Genomic DNA, 19,762 nt, shown 5'->3' with positions numbered 1-19,762 from the left:
ACATCTCAATACTCCCCCCCTCAAGTTGGAGGTAAAAGTTTCACACCCAACTTGTTTAAGAGGGCAGAATGTTTGACACCTGTGAGAACTTTGGTAAGTACATCTGCTAATTGAGTAGCAGTAGCAATGTGATGTAAGGAAATGAGGCCCTCATAAAGCTTGTCTCTCACAAAATGACAGTCGACTTCAATATGTTTAGTTCTTTCATGAAAAACAAGACTTCTAGCTATGTGCAAAGTAGATTGGTTGTCACAAAAGACTGAGACTGGTTTAGGGTAAGAGATAGTAAGTTCATGAAAAAGTTTGCACAACCAAGTCAGTTCCCCTTCAACTTTCCTCAAAGACCTGTATTCTACTTCTGCAGATGATAAGGAAACTGTTTCTTATTTCTTGGATTTCCAACAAATTGGACTGTTCCCCAACAGGACTATGTATCCAGTAACTGATCTCCTAGAATCTGGGCAGGCTGCCTAATCTGAGTCATAGTATGCTTTCAGACTACAATCAGAATCATTGGACAGAAAAATTCTTAGAGTGGGATCACTTTTCAAACACCTAAGCAGATGGAAGGCAGCTTTCAAATGTGGTTCTCTGGGATCCTACATGATTTGACTGAGATATTGTACACTGGAAGCTATGTCTAATCTGGTATTTGTAAGAAAGTATAACTTTCTCACAAATTTTCTGTAATATGTAGGATCTGATAATGGTTTTCCCTCTTTGGCCATCAGCTTCTCATTGGGATCAAGATGAGTAGAAAGACTACTGTATGGGAGGCAGTCATATTCCTTAAGCATGTCCCGAGCAAACTTTCTTTGTTAAATGATCACACCATCAGCTGTATACAAAACCTCCAAGCCAAGGAAAATGTTACACCTTGTGTATTCGACGTTATCATACTGTAAATGGGCTAATTCGATAGGAATATAATTTCTATGAGATATTTAAATGATGCGATAGTTATACGTTAAGATTGGAAGTCATTTGAGTTGTGATTAAAAATTCGACAAAGATCGCGCGCAAGTTACGGGTTTAAATTTCACTGAAATTTGTATAAAATGTTGATGAACTTTTCTCTCAATAATATACTAGGAGTTATGGTGTGTTCTACCTACCGAATCGAAGGTCTATGAGTATAGTTTCCAACGCAATAAACTGTTCGTTAATACGACTTTGGAGTAGAGAGATATTAACATTTTCGTACAGGGGTGCACACTGTTATGGGAACAGTGTGCCTAGTCGGGTTTGTTAAAATTTCTTTATTTAAGTCAATTTTTAAAACAGAACCCCTGCGTTTTATCCTCTCCAAAACAGAACCAAAAACCTAGGGATTTCCTCTCAAACTTCTCCCATCCATCTAGCCAAGCATAACAACAATTTAGTCATCCTCAAGATGGAGAACACCATGGTAGCTTCGGAATCGTGAATTCTTCGGTGTTTCACTTTTCATAGCAAGACTCCGCCTTGAAGTAATTTCGAATTTTGAGTAATTCTGGTCACATAAGGTATGATTTAACTTCCTCTTTGATCTTTGTAAACTTCTACCATAAGAATTCCTAAGAAATAGTTGAAACCTCTATAGAAATGTTCTTGATTTTGTTAAGAAACCTATCTTAATATGGCTTGATTGTTGGGGCTGTTCTATATGGTTTTATTGTGTTGTTTGGATCTGTGAAGACATGGGTGGAATCCTGTCGATGAGGAGATATAGTAAAGTAAAATTTGGTGGTGTGTTGGGGGGAAATTAATCTACAAAAGAGTCTACAAATTCATGGCCACAAGTTGTTCGCGTAAATGTCTAAATGAAGAATTATTTAAGCTATGAGCTTGAATTTGATTTTGAATGGTTTGTATTATGTAGGAAATCATTCCTAAGGCTTTTGAGGTCTTGGAAACAGTATATAACTCCATCGACAAGGTATGTAGGGCTTTCGCTATACTTTTCGGCATGACTAGAATTCGAATAAACGTTTATCGAATTGTCTCGTCGGATTCGAGTTATTTCACCTTCAACTTATAAAGATGCTTAGACCTGATCTTTTCTCATAGATTGCTTACTCTAGAGGATATCTATGAATTCTCGGATTTCCTTGTTCCTTGCTTAAAAAGAACTAGAGCCTTTTTACTCATTCTCCTTTCGACGTTCATATAAATCATGAATAAGTAACATTTACTTCAAAGGTACTCATAATAAATAACTCTCATGTTCTTAGTAATTTTTGGCTCGTATTTGAAAATTAAATATTTTTATTCACAACCATGATAGTCGGGGAATAATGATGATAGGCCATTTCGACTCTTCTTAGAATATGTCTTTTAAGGTTAGTTTCGCATTGCACCTATATAATTCATGATTTAGTATATGTATGTATTTACTTTCATTATCGAGTCGCACTATAGACGGCCAGGTATGACACATATTGTGTAACCACTGATCAGTTGGGATTACCGAGCTTCACGTGGCCGGGTACGATTCTACCGAGCCTTTATTATGGCCGGGTATGTTATGGATATTATAGCCCCACAGAGGGATTTATTATTATATAATGTGATATATTATAAGTAGCGATAGTGAACGACGGTGTCACGAGCATACATTTATATCCATGTTGAATTTTAGTTTCCTACCGAGGCTAGTTTCAGAATTCAAATTATCTCTATGTCTCTTCTCTTGTTAATTACATTTTTCATGTTACACTTGCCGCCCTACATATTCAGTACATATTTCGTACTGACGTATTTTTATGCGTTGTGTTCATGCCCACAGGTTCAGATAGCCAGAGTAGCGTGCCTCCTCAGTAGGACCCCCAGGATCAGCGTTGGATTTCGCACTCCACTTCTTCGGAGTTGCCGACTTTGAGTCCATAGGTACTATTACAGATGTATATGTGTGGTTTTGGGAATTTAGGGGGCTTTGTCTCGCCCTGTTGAGATTGTCTTACACTCTTAGAGGCTTGCAGACTAGCGGTCATTGTATATATATTTTTTCGTATCGCCCTATCGGCCTTCTGGATAGCTGTTATACCGTTGTTGCAACCTTGTTGGCCTAGTTTATATATATATATATATATATATATATATATATATATATATGTCGTGTTGGGCTCTTCTGCCTGCAGGTTATTATATTTCAGATCATATCTCATGGTTGGTTCGCTCGGGCCTTCGGGCATCGGGTGCCAACCACACCTCCCAAGGTTGAGATGTGACAGAAATAATGTAGTATTCCCAGATCTTTGATCTTAAACTGATCATGTAAGAAAAGTTTAAGCTGAACAATCTCTGAAAGATCGGTTTGTAGAAGAGGGAATAATCATTCAAGGAGTACACATATCCCCTTGAGCATAGAGCTTCAATCGGCTTAGAGTACCATTGTCTGCTTTCCTGTTTAAGGCCATACAATGACTTGTTCAACTTGCAGACCAAGCCTGGAGAATCAGTTTCTAGCCCTAGTTGCATCTGCATATACACGTCCTCATGGAGATCTCCATGGAGGAAAGCATTATTCACATCCAACTGAAAATTTTTCCATTATTTCTTTACTACTGTAGCTATAAGAGCTATAACTGTTGTCATCTTTACAACATGGCTGAAGGTCTCAATGTAGTCTATGCCTACTTGTTGAGTATAGCCCTTCACTACCAACCTAGCTTTGAATCTTTCTACTGTTCCATCATTTTTGTGTTTTATCTTATAAACCCATCTGCAGCCAATGGCTTGTTTACCACTTGGTAAGGGTACAACATCCCATGTATGATTTGCATGTAATGCCTCATACTCCTGAGTCATTGCTGCTTGCCATGCTGGATTGAGTGCAACTTTCTCATATGAAGATGATTCACAGTCATTGCAAACATTCATTACAAGTAATTGACTATCATGGATTAAGGATGTAGGTGAGATGTGACTGTTTAAGGAAAATAAGGCATTAAGAGAAGTGGGGGATGTTGATTGATCATTAGTTACACAAGGAGGAGTGGATTTCAATTGAGGTACAGTGTTGATAGGTTACAAGTACCTTGTTTTATGTTTTGATGATCTAACAAACTTACTGTCAAGAACCAGATAAGGAACCAGTTACGTATCCTCAAGACCTTAAGATCAAAAGGTTCCAGCTTGGGATATGCTTCAACTCTTCAGAGTCATAGGAACAACAGAGGGAACAGATAGCTATCATTTCCAGAGGAAACTACACAAGTCAACTGCCTCAACTGTAAAGTTGCTGCCTGCACACGCTACAGTGTAGAAACAGTGCATCAGCCAATTTTATGGTGAGTGTCTTTTACCTACCTTTCTTACATCATCCCAAGTGATGTCACAAATGTCTTATTAACATCAAGGAAGGTAAAACAAAGATTTCAACACTTAGAGAATACACAAAAAAGCTCTCTCACATGATTCATCATCCAGCAAGCAATTCTCAAGTGCATCAAAAACAAAGAACAACACGACTACGGACCAGTTCCCATATCAAGTTATTGTATGTCCTTAGTTGAGTTGTAACTTTGTAATAGTTCATTAAGTGTAATTTCTACTTAGCTTGTTTAGAAATATTCTGTAAGAAACCCTTTGTAAATCTTAAACCCTTGTGTTTGAGTCTTGGCTAGAGTTAGTCGAGTTGTAAAGTATTTGTAATAAAGTTATTATAAAGTGGCTTGTAATAGAGTATTACAAGTTAGTAAGGTATTAAAAGGTTAATTCCTAGGTTGCATAGGTTGTAATCTAAAACTTGCTCAGTAGTGAAGTTGAAATCCTAGAAGGGTAGGTCATGATTTTTAATCCCGTTGAGATGGAAATTTTCCACATAAAATTCCTCTTGTCATTTACTTACTGCAGTGTGCTTGTGTTTTGTTGAACCTGATAGAGAACCTGGTTCTCTATAGAGTTTAGTGGACCCTTAAATTCTATCAATTGGTATCAGAGCAAATTCTTTTTATCAGGTTAACATCTAGAAAGGATCCTAATGGTTGCTCCTCCAAACTTCAAAGAAGTCCAGTCTACTTACAGACCACCAAGGTTCAACAGACAATATTATGGATGGTGAAAGACCAGAATGCACGACTTCATCATGGCTGGAGATTCAGAGCTATGAGATGTTATCTGTGATGGAGCCTTTGTTCCTACCAAGAGTCTTGGAGACCTAGCTGTAGCCATTCCCAAGACAAGGAAGGAGTTCAATGATGCTGATCGAAAGGAAGTAGAGAAGAATTTTCGTGCAAAGAAAATTTTGTTTGTGGCATTGATCCTGACGAATACAACAAGATATCAGCATATCAGTCAACCAAGGAAATTTAGGAAGCCCTTCAGACAACTCATGAAGGAACAACACAGGTGAAGCAATCTAAGATTGACATGCTCACAACTGAATACGAGCTCTTCAGGATGAAAGACGATGAATCCATCCAAGATATGCATACTTGGTTCATCTCTATTATCAATGAGCTTCACTCTCATGGTGAAATCATTCCAAGAAATAATCTTGTCACAAAAATCCTTAGTGTGCTACCCAATTCTTGGGAAACAAAGTGAACGCTATTACAGAGGCAAAGGACTTGCAGGAGCTAACCATTGATGAGCTTGTCGGCAATCTGAAAACATATGAAATGAAGAAGAAGAAGAAGAACAATGAAAGAAGAGAGCCCAAGAGGGAGAAGAATATGGTCCTCAAGACGGACATCAATGATTCAAGTGGTGAGGATGGTGATATGGCTTACTTGACAAGAAGATTCTAGAAGATGGTTCACAGGAATGAAGGCATTCCAAAAAGGGGAGGTTTTAGCAAGCCAAAAAATTATGACCTCTGTCATAAATATGGTAAGCCAGGACACTTCATCAAGGATTTCCCTCTCCTAAATCAATATCAGTACAAAAACAAATTTGATAAAGCATCCAAGAGGAACCCGGTTCCTGATAAATGCTACAATAGAAAGAATGCCGCTGATAATATTGTAAAATAGGCTCTTGCTACATGGGGAGACTCTTCCAGCGAATCTAAAGAAGAAAATAATCATGGTGATATCTCAATGATGACAGTGGAAAGTGAAGCAACTGAGTATGATTCAATCTTTACCTTGATAGCTCAGTCTGATGATGATGAAGATGACGACAATGATGAGGTAAATTTTCTGGATGTTCAGAGAAATCTGAAATCTTATTCTCCTAAAAACTCATATTATTGGCAAATATGTTAATTGATGCTTATCACAATCTTATAAATGATAAATATGCTTTAACTGTGGAGTTATGAGAAACATAATAGACCAAAGATGACCTTGTAGTTGTTGTAGTTGATTTAAAGGAAACAATTGAGAACCTGAAGAAAGAGAAGGATGCCTTAGATGAAAAAATTGCAAATATAGAATATGAAAGAGATGATCTAATGGTGGTTGTGGTAGACCTAAAATAGATCACTGAGTGTGCAAAAAGGAAAAAAGAAGTCTTAGCTGAGAAAGTTTCTAACCTTGAGCACGAGAGATATGACCTTTTAGTGGTGGTAGTGGATTTGAAAGAAACAATTGGGGAACTTAAAATGGAGAGTAGGCCTAAAAATTCTCAAAAGGGAAAGGAAGTTGCAAGAGAGGCACATATTAAGCTTGAAAGTGAGTTAAATTCAGTGAAGTCTAGTTTGTGTGCTCAGCTTGAGAAAAACAAACAACTTCAGGAAGAACTAGGCAAAATGAAGAGTGATCTTGAAAAGTCACTCAAATGGACCTGGTCCTCTGATGCTATCACTGCCATGTGCACCAAAAATGAAGGAAACAGGCAGGGGATTGGGTTTTAAAGGGAAAAGATTCCCTACAACCCCCATAACAAGTATGTTACTGTACCTGACAATTGGTTTTGCACTCACTAAAGTAATAATTGTCACTTTAAAGAAAACTATAAGGCTAGATTTCAGTCACAATAGAAAAACAAATATTTTGCTGAAAAGGTAACTACTGGTAGAGAACTTGGTCCCTCATATAAAAAACGCATGATGCCTGCATGGAGCAAAAGATCCCTCTTTCACCCCTTTCCTCATTATAAGGGACCCAAACTAGTTTGGGTTCCTAAGTCTAACTCTTGATTTTTTGTAGGGAATAGTGAAAGGAAGCAACCTACAATGGTACATGGATAGTGGCTACTCAAAGCATATGACTAGAAGTACAAACGATTTCCTTTCACTTAAGGCCCTACAAGGAGGGAGTGTATCCTTTAGAAATGGAAAGAAAGGATAAATTGTGAGAGTTGGAAGGATTGGGAAGTCTCTCTCATACTCAATCGAAAATGTGTACTATGTGAATGGTTTGAAGTACAACTTGCTAAGTGTTTCCTAGATATGCGACAAGGGAAACAAGGTGAAATTTATGTTAAAGATTTGTACAATCACAAACCTAGTGATTGGTGAGGTGGTGCTAGTAGCAAAAAGATAGAAAAATATTTATGTTGCTGATTTTGAGTCCTTGCAGAATGGTGATCTCAGTTGTCTAAGTGTCGTAGATGATGATGCTGAACTATGGTACATGAGGTTGGGTCATGCACGCTTCACAATGCTGAATAAATTGGTCAGGAAAGAGCTGATTCGTGGTCTTCCCAAGTCAAGCTTCAAGGATCACAAAGTGTGTGATGCATACGTAAAAGGCAAGCAAGTCAGATCCTTATTCAAGCCCAAAAATGAAGTCAGCACCTCAAGGCCACTTGATCTCCTTTACATGGATCTATGTGGACCTATGAGGGTGCCAAACAGAGGAGGAAAGAAGTACATCTTTGTGATAGTTAATGACTACTCCAGATTCACATGGACTTTGTTTCTCACGACCAAGGATGAAACCTTTGAAGTGTTTGTTGCTTTTGTCAAGAAGATCCAAGTGAAGATGGGTAATAAGGTAACCAGCATCAGGTCTGATCATGGGACAGAGTTTGACAATACGAAATTTGATGAGTTCTATACCGAAAATGGTATCACTCACAATTCTCAGCACCAAGAACACCTCAACAAAATGGTGTTGTGGAGAGGAAGAATAGAACTCTTGAAGACACGGTAAGAACAATGTTGATTGATAGTGGAATTGCACAGAATTTCTGGGCAAAAGCTGTCAACACTGCCTCCTATTTGGTGAACAGGTGCATGATTAGGTCCTTTCTGGAAAAAATCCATATGAACTGCCGAATGGAAGGAAGCCCAATTTGACACATCTAAGGACTTTTGGGTGTAAATGCTTTGTTCACAATAATGGAAAGGAAACTCTTGGAAAATTCGATGCCAAAAGTGATGAAGGAATCTTTCTGGGATACTCATCTCTAAGCAAAGCTTACAAAGTGTACAACAAAAGGACTCAATGTGTTGAGGGAAGTATACATGTGATCTTTGATGAATCTCACCTCTCCCGTGAGAAGGACAGACATGTTAATCAAGATGGAGAACCCTTATATGTTCCAGGAGAAGTTATTGACATGGCAAATAGAAAAACAGATATGATGAGTCGTGTAAAAGAATCTAGTGAAGATGATGCCAGTGTACCTCCATCTGTTGAGGAGGAACCTGGTCCCATGATTACACCAACTAAAGCTAAAAATAGAGTTGTTGATGCAGTCTAAGGTACTCCACTTGCTGAAGTAAGAAGCTCCCAAGAACTTCAGTCAGACATACCTGATTCCTCTACCAATAAGATTCAGGTACCAAATTGGAAGCACAAAAGCTCACATCCTCTTGACAACATAATCACCCCTCTTGACTTACGAGTTCAAACAAGATCAAAATCAAGAAAATCACTTGCCTTTTCAGCCTTCCTTTCTCAAATAGAGCCCAAAAATATCAAAGAAGCGCTGAAAGATGCAGACTGGATCACAACCATGTAAGATGAGCTGCATTAAGTTGAAAGAAACAAGGTATGACACCTGGTCCCTCGACCTGCAGATCGAACTATTATACAAACTAGGTGGGTATTCAAGAACAAACTTGATGAGTTTGGAAATAAAACAAGAAACAAGGCAAGGCTTGTAATTCAAGACTACAATCAGGAAGAAGGGATCGATTATGATAAAACATTTGCTCCAGTAGCTCGAACGGAAGCCACTAGAATTTTTATTGCCTTTGCATCGTATATGGAGTTCACACTGTTCCAAATGGATGCCAAAAGTGCATTTCTAAATGGCTATTTGAAAGAAGAAGTTTATGTCAAGTAGCCTCCTGGTTTTGAGTGTCACGAGCATCCTGATCATGTGTTCAAACTGGACAAGGCATGGTACGGGCTAAAGCAGGCTACCCAGGTGTGGTATGAACGGTTGTCAAAATTCCTTCTAGAAAATGAATTTACAAGAGGCAAGATTGACAACACTCTTTTTCTGAAGAAACGAGGAAGGAACCTGCTAATTGTTCAGGTATATATTGATGATATCATCTTTGGAGCCACAACTGACTCTCTTTGTGAATAATTTGCAAAACTCATGGGGAGTGAGTTTGAGAGCAGTATGATGGGAAACTGAGTTTCTTCCCAGGACTTCAAGTAAAGCAATCTTAGAAGGGAACATTCATAAGTCAGTAGAAGTACATCAATGAGCTGCTGAAAAAGGTTTGATATGAAAGTATCAAAAGTCATCGACACTTCTATTGCCACAGCTACCCGTCTAAACATGGATGAACCTGGTTCCCCTGTAAATCAAACCATCTATAGAGGGATCGTAGGGTCACTCCTATATCTCACTGCAAGCAGAACAGACATTATTTTTAGCCAAAGGAATCTCATCTGAAGGCTGTCAAGAGAATACTGATATATCTCAAAGGAACGCAGGACCTGGTCCTCTTCTATCCCTTAGGTGATAACTTTGATCTTATTGGGTATGTTGATGCTGATTATGCAGGATATCTGGTAGATAGGAAAAACACGTATGGAATGGCAAATTTCCTGGGTTCTTGCCTAATATCATGGGGTACAAGGAAGTAGAACTCAGTGGCACTCTCAACTGCAAAAGCAGAATATGTCGCAATTGCCTCTTGTTGTGCTCAACTATTGTGGATCAAACAACAGTTGGAAGACTTTGGAGTGTTCTCAAATTGTATCTCTCTCTTATGTGATAACACAAGTGCACTCAATATGGCAAACAATCCAGTTCAATATAAGAGGACCAAACACATTGATGTATGTCATTATTTTCTCAGAGACAATGTTGAAAAGGGGCATATATGCATGAAATTCTGCAGAACTAAAGATCAAATTGTAGATATATTCACCAAAGCCTTGAGCAGAGAATACTTTGAGAAAAATCGCCTGGCACGGGGGTTGATAAACCCAATTGAGAACTTGGTCCCACAATGATTGGTTATGAAAGAAATGTTCAGGTAAATTTAGCTAAAAGTATTTTCTGGCAAAGTCTAACTCACCTCTATACCATTACAGGTAGACACGCATGATGATTATAGAAAAAATAGGCAGTCGATGCGGTACGCGTGGGTAAAAACGGCAAAGCTTACAGATGCAAGATTAGTCAGGGAACCTGGTTCTCTTAACACAGGTTAATAGTTTCTTTGTTCTCTCATGCACAATTTTAAACGGTTAAAATAAGTGCCATGTCATCAGTATGTCAATTACGTTTTATTTGCATCCTTTAAACCCAAACATCTCACCTATTGAGAACCGACCCAACTCCCAAAACTGCTGCCCTTTCTTAACCGGTCCCTCATCCATCATAAATATATCTATCACTGTCACAACTCCTCCCATCAAATTTCAAAACCCCATTCTTCTGCCTCTCTTCAAACTGCCAAATCCCTTATCTTCTTCTCACCATGGCTGAAAATCAAACAACCTCGAGTGTTCCAAGCGATATCCCCATTAAGTTCTCACCTGTTGAAACACCAATATTAGGCTCCTAACCCCAAATTACTGCTAGCCAAAACCCTAGGACAGAGTCACCTCGACATTCCGTCTCCTATCTTACCCACTCGAGTTTTGGTTCTCATAGGAGTCGCAAAATCTCGACTCCCAAAAGATTTGTAGCCTAGAGCCCTTCTCATACTTTGTCGGAAAAAGGGGATAAATAAATTACTGCTGACAAAGAAGTAAATTAGGAAATTTCAAGTTTGCCTATGAAAGAAGGGTCAAAGGTAGATCAAACTGATGGTTCAGAGAAGTTTGACTCAACAAAGAGTGCTCCTGATCTTGTGTCCACAGGTAACACTCCTTCCTCTACTGAATTTTCCATGGATGTACAAGAGAAAGAGGCAATAGAGAACATGTTGTCCATAGCTAATGAAGGGGTTGTTATAGAAGGAGGTGATGATGGTTTTGGGACTCAACGGTCTAAGACTGTGGAAGAGGGTAGAGACCTTGTGCCTGTTGAACAATCAACACAGGACAATACTACTTGGGTACCAAATGAGGGACCTGATCCCTCCCAAGAGGATCCAACTCAAGGGTCCTCTCAAGAGCCCCAGGTCAGTATTGACCCTGATGCCTCTCCTCATTTTGATGTTGAGCCTTTGTGTTTGGTAGTGCCTGAGGAAAGATCTGTGTCCAGAGAAAAGGTGGTAGTGAAGAGGATTCTAATGATTTGGTAATATCAAGCCTGACTAAGCGTAGACCAATGGCTTCTCAAAAGTCTACTCCTAAGCGACCTACTACTAGCTTGCAAAGGAAGGAGGCTCTTGAGTCTGCTCTTAAAAACAACCAAGCTAAGTCAAGGAGAAGAAAGTTGGTAAAAGACGGGAAAGAAATGAATGAGAAATTAGTGCATGTGGTAAATGTGGATGAGGAAGAAGTCGAGGAACCTGGTTCCTTGACTAGAAAGCTCTCACAGAAGCATGGTCTCCCCAAGTTAAAAGGGGATCTTCTATGTCTGCTGAAAATCTGAACAAGTCTGATGACTTTGTGTCTAGTGAAAATATAGTGAAAGAATCTGGTAATAAGTCTGTGGAAGAGTCTGGTGATGGTGTGATGGAAGAATTGGGTGAAAAATCTGTGAAGTCTGTTGAAAAAGGGAAGAATGTTCGCAAGTATGCTAAGAGAAAAGCTAATATTGATGAGGAACCTGGTTCCTCAAAGAAGGCCAGAGTGGTTGGTCCAAGGAGTGTTGGGAAAGAGAGGTTGAGAAGTCAAAAGGTGCTGGGAGGGGGGGGCACATTTGCCCCTGATATCTTGGAGGAGGCTGGTATGAGACAGCTGGTTGAGATATGCGAGTTCCAATAGTGGACACATTCGTTCACAAATGATGCTCCAATGGTGTATGAAGAGGAAGTTCAAAGTTTCTATGCTGACCTATTCAAACTTGAGGATGATCACATCTGTGTGTTGGTGAATGAAGTTAATATGGTAGTTGAATCTGCCTTGTTGGGATCCATTTTTGGTGTGCCTGCTGAAGGGTTGTCTAGTGTTCATTGATCTTGTTCTCAAAACTTCAGAAACGCCATATTAAAGGATAGAGCGGTTCAGCAGGGGGAACATGTTCAGAAGAAGGCTTTCCTTCCTGTATACCAACTACTGTTTGAGATGGTGAACAAGGTACTACTACCTTGAGCTGAGAGAAGACCTATCACCTCTCGTGCAGACCTGTTCCTCATGGAAGCACTGGACAACTTCACTACCATCAATCTGCCTGGGATTATAATAGAGCACATGAACAAAGTGGCAGACTTTAAAGATGGTAATCATGGGCTGCCGTATGAGTTCCTTCTCACCAAGGTCTTTAAGCACTTCAAGGTTCCTCCGGGACAAGCTAAAATGGGCACAAAGAAGCAAACTTTCTCCAAAGCTACTCTTGAAGAATGTGAGTGTATCGAGAAATTTGGAGGGGTTGGAAGCACTTATACCATATCTCAACTGATCAATGCTCAAAACAGTGCTACTTCAGAGATAAGGCAATTGAAAGCAAGGAATGCTATCCTTGAGACTCAGTTAAGTCAGCTGCAGGAGACACCTGGTTCCAGTAGTTCTCAAGGAGAAGAGGTTGCTCGTTTGACAAAAGAGAATGCTAAGCTCAGAAAACAAGTGGAGGACCTGAAAGAGAGACTTCTCAACGAGCAAATGTTAGCAAATGCTCGAATGTATTTAGTCCTCCAAACCCTTGCATCTGCATCTAAGCCCTCTCCTTCCAGTGCTCCCTAAACAGCGTCCCCTCAATGTCCAATCTTTAGTGATTAGTCTATTCCCTCAATGTTAGTTTTTATGGTGATGTTTGTGGTATTTTTTTTGTTGTTCAAAATTGTGGATGGTGGTAGTAACATTGACTCTGCTCCTGTTGAAAAATACAAATTATTTAATGCAAGTTTTCCCTTTTTGCTATCTGTGCCTTGTCTTTATGCTCTGTTTTAGTCATGTTGTGTGCACACAAGTGGCATGAGTTAACTCACGCTAGACTTCTTTTTGCTATAAACTTGTTGCTATTCTTTTTATGATTCCAAAAGGGGGAAGAATAATGTGCATAACCGAATGCACTAATTAAGGGGGAATACAGATTCAGGGGGGAACTAAAGGTTTTTCTGGTTCACTATCTGGTTTTGTGCGGCTTTTTCTGGGATTTTCAAATATAAATTTGTTATCATCAAAAAGGGGGAAATTGATAGGTTACAAGTATATTATTTTATGTTTTGATGATCTAACAAACTTACTGTCAAGAACCAGTTACGTATTCTCAAAACCTTAAGATCGAAAGGTTCCAGCTTGGGATATGTTTCAACTCTTTAGAGTTAGAGGAGCAAAAGAGGGAACAGATAGCTATCGTTTCCCGAGGAAACTTCACAAGTCAACTTCCCTAACTGTAAAGTTGTTGCCTGCACACGCTACAGTGCAGAAACAGTGCAACAGTTAACTTTATGGGGAGTGTCTTTTACCTACCTTGCTTACATCATCCCAAGTGATGTCACAAATGTATTGTTAACATCAAGGAAGGTAAAACAAATATTTCAACACTTAGAGAATACACAAAAAAGCTCTCTCATTTGATTGATCATCCATCAAGCAATTCTCAAGTGCATCAAGAACAAAGAACAACACGACTACGGACTAGTTCCCATATCAAGTTATTATATGTCCTTAGTTGAGTTGTAACTTTGTAATAGTTCTTCAAGTGTAATTCCTACTTAGCTTGTTTAGAAGTACTCTGTAGGAAACCCTTTGTAAATTTTAAGCCCTTGTGTTTGAGTCTTGGCTAGAGTTAGTCGAGTTGTAAAGTTTTTGTAATAGAGTATTACATGTTAGTGAGAGATTAAGAGGTTAATTCCTAGGTTGCATAAGTTGTAATCTAAAAGTTGCTCAATAGTGAAGTTGAAATCATACAAGGGTAGGTCATGATTTTTAATCCCGTTGAGCTGGGAATTTGTAGATGTAAAATTTCTCTTGTCATTTACTTACTGCAATGTGCGTGTGTTCTGTTAAACCTGATAGAGAACCTGATTCTCTATAGAGTTTGTGGACCCTTAAATTATCTAAGGTGTAAATTTAATCTTGCAAGTGAGTGGGAAGCTTGTGCTGTCTCCTAGATCTCCTAGGCTCTAGAATTGGTGAAGGATCTTGTAAGGTACTGTCAGGTAAGTCTTGTGAGGTGACAATGGGATAGAAGGCTGTGACTCAGACAGAGAACCTGGAGAGTGATCGAGGGCAGACTCATCGGATGCAGTATCAACATTGTTTGAACTGAGTGGAGTGTCTGTTGTGGATTGAAGAGCGTCGGTATGCAGGTCAGTGATGAAGGTAATTGAATGGATGGTTGATGGGAAGGAACAAGTAGTAGGAGAAATAGCAAAAGGGAAAATGTCTTCATGATAGACTATATCTCTAGATATGTAGATTCTTTTAGATTCCAGATTTAGCACTTTATAGCCTTTGGTGTCAAAAGGGTATCCAACAAAAACATGTGGCACCGTTCTGGGCTCAAACTTATCCTTATGTGTTTTTGGTATAGTAGGAAAACATAGGAAGCCAAAGCTCCTAAGGTGAGAGTAGTTTGGCTTTTTCTTGTACAAAAGTTCAAAAGAATATTTGTTCTTGAGATAGAAAGTGGGAAGTTTGTTTATCAGGTATGTAGCTGTTAGAATGCACTTTCCCCAATACCTCATAGGCAACTTTGACTGAAATAAGAGTGCCTTGTATGTCTCTAAAAGATACATATGCTTCATTTCAACTACACCATTCTGTTGTGATGTGTATGGACAAGTTCTTTGGTGTACAATGCCTTGATCTTGGAAGAAAGAGATTGCTTCTGCACTAGTGAATTCTAAACCATTTTCTGATCTGACTGACTTTATGGTTGTGTGAAATTGGTTTTTAACTAGAGAAACAAAAGCTTTGAGAACTTGCAGGGCATTACTCTTGCTGGATAGGAGGTGAGTCCAGGTGGATCTGTTGTGGTCATCTACCATGGTAAGAAAGTATTTATAATTGTTATATGTGGGTATATTATACGGTCCACACAAATCAATATGTAACAAGTCAAATATATGTTTGGTGTTGCTGGTCCTTTGGGGAAATGGCAATCTGGTATGTCTGGCCATTGGACAAATGGAGCACATAAAGGGTTGTTTGTTAGAAAAGGTAATAGGAATGGTGGTAATGCTCTTCATTTTAACAAAAGGAACATGTCATAATCTGTTATGCCAAAATACATTCATATCATTGCCATGAGACAAACAAGAAAAAGGAACACAAACAAAAGTTTTATTATGAATGGATTTATGTACATTTGAGAGGTGATCACATTATGAAGAGTCCTTATCATAGGTAGTAGATGACTTATTACAGATGGATCTATTTATATCATAGGTGTGGGATGGAATACAAGAAACAGAAAGAGTAGATGCTGAAATATTACTAGCATTCTTCAAGCAGAGAGAACAAAGAAGGTACTACTCATCTCTGATTTTACCAATCTCCAGAGGCCTCTTCATTGAAGGGGCATGCAGAAGACAACAAGTATCAATGAAAGCTATTAAAGACTTGTGTTGGGCAGTTAAAGAAGAGATATATATGAGATTAAATTTGAATGATGGGACAAACATGAATCTATGCAAGGTGATTTGAGGATCAAGTGACACACTACCAATTTCTGTCATTCTAACTCTGTAACCATTTGGGAGAGTAACCAACAAGGGACAGGGTAGTATTCTAATATCTAGCAAAGAAGATCTATTGAAAGTCATATGATGAGATGTCCCATAATCTAAAATCCATGTGTCAACCCAAGTTCCGAAACATTTACAATAGGTGATTAGCTTATGCTTCCGATCAGACTCCTATCTCGATTAAATCTAAATCTTTTAAATAAACTAATGTGAAGTGCGGTGAAACTTGCAAGAATATATTGGTTAGAATAGTCTAAGAGAAACTTCTCTCGAATATTTCTCAATCTTAATTTAAGAGGTAGATAATAAAGCTCTTTCGATTACTTTAAAGAAGTACAAAAATAAATTAAATCATGCGTTGCAAAATATTCAATATTATGCTCCTCTTCCGATTAAATAAGATAATGAATAAAATCACAACTAGAGTTAAAACTCTTCCAATAAATTCAAGCAATTAAGCAGTAATCAAATCCATAAACAATAATCAAGTCACCAAAGCACGTCAAACCCTAAGGTAAACTACTCCATAATTATGGAGGAAGTCATCACAAAAAGAGTTAAAGAATAAGAGAGCATAAATCTAACTTTACATTCCAAACTCCCGTATTGAATTGATGGAGAGATGATGAAATCCCATGTCTTGTAGCCTCCAATCCTTTCCCAAAGCTTCTAACGTCAAAAGTCCCTTCAAAAACGTGTTTCTTGTGTATTTATACCAAGTAGGAACGAACCCAGACGGAACTACCCTCTTTGAGCTGAAATAGGAAAACCTACAAACTTTTTACACTTTATGCGTCGCACAGTGCTACGCAGTGTGCATCGCATTAGTGCATTTTTTTCGGTTGTAAACTCTCTGAATTTGGCTTGTTTGACAAAAATTTGTACTGATGCCACACACTATGCCTAGAATTAGTGTAGTTTTCTGTCAGATCCAAAGACTACAAGTCTCGGAACTTCTAAAATTTCTGACGCACATTTGCCTTGATGCGTTGTAATGTGCTACGCATAATGCGAAGCATTAGTAAAAATATCATAACCCTTGCGCTTTCTTCCAACTTTCGTATGCAACGCTGGTCCACGAGTCTCGGACACGATCCTGGTTTGATTCCTTGGCTTTTACTCAGACTTGAAAGCTCCTATTAGTTGATTTAGCTCCAAAATATCTTCTTAACTCGGAATCATCTCCTACAAAGCATAAAACATGTAATAAGTGCAAATCACTATCATTTAAGCTCAAAGTGCAGTAATTAGAGTGCCAAATGCGGCTAAAAGATGTGTTCCTAGCCTACCATCAACACCCCACACTTAAATTATTGCTCGTCCTCGAGTAATCAAACTACACTTCACATAGAAACAACCTTCTCATCTTACAACTTTCCTAACGCATCATGCCAAGAATATTTAAAATATTCTAAACACCATATCGTAACATCCTAATCTCATGACTCGACTCAAAATTATCACATATTTTTCACAACCTATTCACTTACTCTAACACAAAGGTCAAAGACTTTAACTTTCCTTCGCAAATCATGTGCCCTCACACAAACAATAGAGAGTAATTCCACACATAATAAAATTCAACAACAAATAAGAACTCAAGATAGAAAGAATTAACTCACTCTTAGAAATCAAATTCATGCACCACATAGAATATAATATAATCTTGCCCATAATGTAATACTCTACTAATTGAGCTCATTTAGTCAAAGATCAAACAGGACTTAATTTTGATTGTAATGTAGGCTGTGGATGGGTAGGATACATATGAATATAGTGACTACACCTCCCTGAGAACTTTAATACATACAATTTCATAATTTAAACCCCACACTTATTTTGGACCAAATCCCAACCTTCACAACATTAAGCTCCCTATATCTTTAAGTACAAACAAGACGGGAACTACTACTAGCAAGGGATCACTTTTTCTCTTTTCTAACACACTTTTTTTCCTTATTTTCAGAGTTTTGATTGAGTTTTCTTTCTCTCTTTTTTTCAATTCCTTACATGTGGCTCTCATAATTTTTCAAACAATGCACATTTCTCCTTTTTCAATAGTTCCACTCAAAAACCTGACCATACCTCCACTTAGATTTTACAAGCTCATACAAACTAAAGTGCTCACAAGAGGTAAAAGATTCAAACAGATAGACAATTCAAATAAAGGGGTCAAGCTTGTAGTGTGGTTGCCAAAGAAATAGGAATACATGCTCAATGGAGCTAACTAAGATATACATTAATTAGGTAGGTAAAAGCATATAATTGGCTCAACAAAGAAATGTCTAGACTGAACAAGACTACTATTTCACTTTGCAAACATATGAAGTAAATTTTAGACATCAACGGACATGCATATCACCAATAACCTCGCACACATATGGCACATAACTCACACAGGATTGGATCTATCCCGACTCTCTAGTAAAAGTAATTAAGCAAAGTCACAATCAACCAAATTAAGGCACTTATCTATGAGTCAAGAACTGAACCTAGGCATCACAACTAAGACACTCACTACTCTCAAGGCACAACAACGTCAAGAAAAGTCATATCCATCTAATACATAGCACAAGACTTCACTATTCCTAAAAAAGAAAACTAACTACACCTGGTTCAAACAAAACCCTTGGAAAAGAACCACGACACAAAGAAAAATCAAGGGAGAATTGTTACAATTATCATAACCCTTGCGCTTTCTTCCAAATTTTGTATGCAACGCCAGTCCACGAGTCCCGGACGCGATCCCAGTTTGATTCCTTGGCTTTTACTCAGACTTCAAAGCTCTAATTAGTCGATTTAGCTCCAGAATATCTTCTTAACTCGGAGTCATCTCCTACAAAGCATAAAACACGTAATAAGTGCAAATCACTATCATTTAAGCTCAAACACACTCAAAGTGAAGTAATTAGAGTGCATAATGCAGCTAAAACACGTGTTCCTAGCCTACCATCATGCTTCATTTACATGTTGTGCAATCAACTGCTCCAAGTATCTTGTTGGTTGATTTGTTCACCCTGTTGCCCATCAGTGCGAGTAGCAGACCTTTCAGGTGAACTTTCTCATGAATGTTGTGGAGTAGCTGTGGATGTGTGATGTGATGGAGTTCTATCTTGTTGATTCACATGATCAATTTCGTTACCAGTAGACATGTTTGTTGTTAAAAAATAAAATGTGGAAAGTGAACAGGTTATCAGATTTCCGATAACGGAACCAATTTGTTTAACCCAAAAATAATTTTTATGGCCAAAGTTAATATTAAGAAAAATTGAATTACTGATAACCAAAATTATTTCACTTTCTTGGTAATGCAGAAATAAAGCAAATAATTGAAATAATAAGTAAGGAAAGAAAGATTATTGTTGATTGCTAATTTTTTCTAGAATTGCGGATTGGAATCTTGAACCAAAAAAAATTAAAAACTGATTGTATATATTTAGATATGTTCTAATGATTGTACAAAATGAGGTATGAGTCCTTGTATAAGGATACACAATTGTAACAGTTTTCCTACTTAATTCTGACTCGTTAACGATATTAATTACCTTGATTGCCCGTTACTAAATTTAATTGTAATGGATACAGTAATAATAGAGGATCACCCGTAATCAAAGCTAATATTGATTCCTCTTCCATTTTTATAACAGAATCGTGAATCTTCCCCTTTTCCAGTTTTTATTCATCTCGTGCCTATTTCTTTTTTTTCAGCTATTAGATATGGTACCTCCTCTG

General features: G+C 38.1%; 1 long non-coding RNA gene across 1 annotated transcript; it reads right to left on the bottom strand.

Annotated features, from left to right (window-relative positions):
- Positions 1-17,125: 17,125 nt before the first annotated feature.
- Positions 17,126-19,067, bottom strand: LOC138876844 (uncharacterized). The gene is made up of 3 exons (XR_011402120.1): positions 18,981-19,067; positions 18,707-18,866; positions 17,126-17,215 (listed from the first exon to the last, which is right to left on the bottom strand). It is a non-coding gene; the product is annotated as an uncharacterized lncRNA (long non-coding RNA).
- Positions 19,068-19,762: the final 695 nt, after the last annotated feature.

Source organism: Nicotiana sylvestris, chromosome 9 (assembly GCF_000393655.2).
Source record: "Nicotiana sylvestris chromosome 9, ASM39365v2, whole genome shotgun sequence".
In the NCBI taxonomy this organism is placed as follows: domain Eukaryota; kingdom Viridiplantae; phylum Streptophyta; class Magnoliopsida; order Solanales; family Solanaceae; genus Nicotiana; species Nicotiana sylvestris.
Note: the sequence above shows the minus strand (reverse complement) of the source record. Positions and strands in the feature narration are given on the sequence as shown.